Source organism: Procambarus clarkii, chromosome 56, assembly GCF_040958095.1.
Source record: "Procambarus clarkii isolate CNS0578487 chromosome 56, FALCON_Pclarkii_2.0, whole genome shotgun sequence".
Taxonomy (NCBI): Eukaryota; Metazoa; Arthropoda; class Malacostraca; order Decapoda; family Cambaridae; genus Procambarus; species Procambarus clarkii.
The window spans coordinates 24,097,612-24,102,125 of NC_091205.1; positions in this window are offsets into that span (position 1 = coordinate 24,097,612).

The following is a 4,514-nucleotide window of genomic DNA, read 5'->3' on the forward strand; positions in this document are numbered from 1 at the left end:
AACATCAAGTGCTTGTAAACATAGCTTCGTGCTTTCGTGCCTATAAATGTAAACTAACACATTAGTATGTTTATGGCGGTGAAGGTGCCGAGAGGCGCCATGCAGCCAGCCACCTCCTACATAATGACCTTGATAACTTCCACACTTTTTATTGAGAGTGGAGGGCGCTGGGGGCTGGGCGGCCCCTCTGGGGGTCTGTATCACCTGCCCTGCAACATCTGATTGATTGTTAAGACTTGAGATTGGTCCAGGACGGACCGAAACATCGTCGTCTCTTCACTTTCTAGTGTGTGGTCTGGTCAACATCTGACTGATTGCTAACCGTGTCAGGAAAATGGTCTGCACACTCTGGCTCACTCATCAATACCTCTTCTTAATAGAACGTCGCATTTTGATGTACACTTTACTTAAGGTCAACAAAAAATCGTCGTACTAGAAAATGGAATCGGCTCGCGAAAATTGACATACTGTCCCGTTTTCTGTTTTGGGTCCTCTGGTTGGTTAGGATAAGGGGCTCTTTAGTGCGACAGTGGAAATCTTATGAGGACGGGCTGCCCTATGTGATGGAAGATGAAACCAAATAAATGTTTTTTTTTTTAAATATCACAAATTTTCAATAACAAACAGACATTATATATTTTCTTTCTAAGCCAAGAAGGTAGTTGATCAGCAAGGGTTGTAGACAAGGTGTAGAAGGAGGAACTCATGGTGGAAGAAGGGCTATCAGTTAATGCAGCGAACCGTAGCCTCAGGTATTATCCTTCTCTCCCTCTTCCCAGGCGCCGAGACAACAGAGGGATACAGTATTTGAAATTCAAATTTCAACATGTTTATTCAGGTAAAAGTATATAAATAGAAGATGAGTTACAAACATAATGTTGGATTTATATATAGAGCTAGTACATACAATACCTAAAGCCACTAATACGTACAGCGTTTCGGGCAAATCTTCCTTCACGTCCTTCACCTGCATCGCTTCTTATCAGGACAACATCTCGCTCCCCCTACAACAGGCACTAGGAACTGTCTCCAGACACGGGAGACATCTCCCGTCACGCAGGGTGCAGTCGCACCTCCACAGATCTCCAGTATCAGCTCTTGATACTGGTAATGGCTCAAAAGGGCCACCACTTCCGGGCTATTCATGCCCGTGCCACCTTTTGGATGGCTTAATCTTCATCAATCAATCAATCGTCTCCGGCCACAGTGCTCCTCAAACACCTCTAAGATGCTCAACTGATTGATTGATGAAGATTAAGCCACCCAAGAGGTGGCACGGGCATGAATAGCCCGTGCCTCTGACCTCATTTTTAGTCAAAGTTGATTTGTTTTTGTATTGAGGCTGGTATTTTCTCCCCTGATTCCATGTATGACTATCCATCCTGTGAGATAGGAATATTAGAAGAACTTATAGCTAGTTTTTGATCTACACTGTGTAATCTTTCATACAGAGTAGGGTAACAGCACATTGCTGTGTATACCTAAGCTTGTTAATAAAAAAATGGGGGTGGGTGGGTTGAGTTTACACCGGCATATGGGTTGTTCTTCTGAAACCCAGATTATGTCTATCACATCACTCAACTTCACTTAATAACTATATAACTACTTAGTAGAAGTAGAAAATTTTAGCTAGGTAGAAGATTTTAGCTGTCAATAGCATTATATTGTTTTAATGGTGACACATAAACTAATATAATAGTAATAATAATTAATATAATATTAATAATAACTAATATAATAGTAATATAATTAATATAATAGAGAGAGCAGCTTCAGTTGCCTGCAGGAATGGCTCAAGACTCTTAATCATGGGTGATATCAACCATGGAAAGATAGACTGGGAGAATGGGGACCCACATGGTGGTGCAGATACGTGGCGAGCTAAACTCTTGGAAGTGGCAACAAGGAACTTTCTGAGCCAGCATGTCAAGGAACCCACAAGAGTGAGAGGCAATGATGAACCAGCTAGACTCGACTTGATATTCACCCTGATTGAGTCAGAAATAAGGGAAGTCAAAGTTGAAGCCCCCATAGGAATGAGTGACCACAGTGTACTGACTGACCTTTGAGTACTTGGTGGAGGTAGGGATAACCTATCCAAGGATGGGAGTGGAGGGGAAAAGACTGAATTACCGAAGAGGAAAATATGACGAGATGAGGAACTTCCTCAGGGGAATACCATGGGAAACAGAACTTAGAGACAAGAATGTGCAGGTCATGATGGATTTTGTCACCCAAAAGTGCCAGGAAGCTGCAGACAGGTTTATCCCCGTCCAAAAGGAGAAAAACGAAAAACAACAGAAAAACCCATGGTTCAACCAGGAATGTAAGGTAGCAAAACAACTGAGTAAAAGAACATGGAGAAACTACAGAAATAACAGAACACCAGAGAGCAGGGAGAGATACCAGAGGGCCAGAAATGAGTACATCAGAGTGAGGAGGGAAGCAGAGAGACAGTTTGAAAATGACATTGCGAGTAAAGCCAAGACCCAACCAAAGCTGCTCCACAGCCACATCAGGAGGAAAACAGCAGTGAAGGAACAAGTGATGAAGCTGCGGAAAGGGGAGAACAGATACACAGAGAATGACAAGGAGGTGTGTGAAGAACTTAACAAGAGATTCCAGGAGGTCTTCACAATAGAACAAGGAGAAGCCCCTGCACTAAATGAGGAGGCGGCAAACCAAGCAACCTTGGAGGAATTTGACCTCACCAGTGATGAGGTCAAAAGGTGTCTGCTGGAGCTGGATGTGACAAAGGCTGTTGGGCCTGATAGAATCTCACCATGGATACTAAAGGAAGGTGCAGAAGCACTAAGTGTGCCACTCTCTATGGTGTATAACAGGTCACTGGAAACAGGAGACTTACCAGAAAGTTGGAAGACAGCTAACGTGGTCCCAATATACAAAAAGGGTGACAGGCAAGAGGCACTGAATTACAGGCCAGTTTCCTTAACTTGTATACCATGCAAGGTGATGGAGAAGATTGTGAGGAAAAGGCTCGTAGAGCATCTGGAGGGAAATAACTTTGTAACGCACCACCAACATGGGTTCAGAGATGGTAAATCGTGCCTCACAGGTTTAATAGAATTTTATGACCAGGCAACGAAAATTAGGCAGGAAAGAGAAGGGTGGGCCGACTGCATTTTCCTGGATTGCCAAAAAGCCTTTGACACAGTACCCCATAAAAGGCTGTTAAAAAAAGTTGGAGCAACAGGCAGGAGTAAAAGGGAAGGTGCTCCAGTGGATAAGGGAGTACTTAAGCAACAGGAAACAGCGAGTAACGGTGAGGGGGGAGACATCAGAGTGGCGAGATGTCACCAGCGGAGTCCCACAGGGCTCAGTACTTGGACCCATCCTGTTTCTAATATATGTGAACGATCTTCCAGAGGGTATAGACTCGTTCCTCTCGATGTTTGCTGATGATGCAAAAATTATGAGAAGAATCAAGACGGATGAAGATAGACAGAGACTACAGGATGACCTGGATAAACTGGAGGAATGGTCTAGAAAATGGCTGCTAAAGTTCAACTCAGGAAAGTGTAAGGTGATGAAATTAGGCGAAGGGAGCAGGAGGCTGAACACAAGGTATCATCTGGGAGGGGAAATCCTGCAAGAGTCAAATAGAGAGAAGGATCTGGGGGTTGATATCACACCGAACCTGTCCCCAGAGGCCCACATCAAAAGAATATCATCAGCGGCATATGCTAGACTGGCCAACATAAGAACTGCCTTCAGAAACTTGTGTAAGGAATCTTTCAGAACCCTGTATACCACTTATGTAAGACCAATCCTGGAGTATGCAGCTCCAGCCTGGAGTCCATACCTAGTTAAACACAAGACAAAGTTAGAGAAGATTCAGCGGTATGCCACCAGGCTCGTCCCGGAACTGAGAGGATTGAGCTACGAGGAAAGGCTAAAGGAGCTGAACCTCACATCCCTGGAAAACAGAAGAGTAAGGGGAGACATGATAACCACCTACAAAATTCTCAGGGGAATTGACAGGGTGGACAAAGACAAACTCTTCAGCACGGGTGGGACACAAACAAGGGGACACAGGTGGAAACTTAGTACCCAGATGAGCCACAGAGACGTTAGAAAGATTTTTTTCAGTGTCAGAGTAGTTAATAAATGGAATGCACTAGGAAGTGATGTGGTGGAGGCTGACTCCATACACAGTACAATACAATACAATACAATTTTATTTAGGTAAGGTACATACATACAATAAATATTTACAAGGATTGTTTGACTTATAGGTATAGCTAGTACATCAGCTAGTACAGTTTCAAATGTATATATGATAGAGCCCAGTAGGCTCAGGAATCTGTACACCAGTTGATTGACAGTTGAGAGGCGGGACCAAAGAGCCAAAGCTCAACCCCCGCAAGCACAATTAGGTGAGTACAATTAGGTGAGTACATAAACTGTTTACGGAACGTACAAATTTTGTGTGCGAAATGGTAAAAAAAAATCAAAACAATGTGTGTGTGCGATCCGTCTTGTGTACCAAGTGA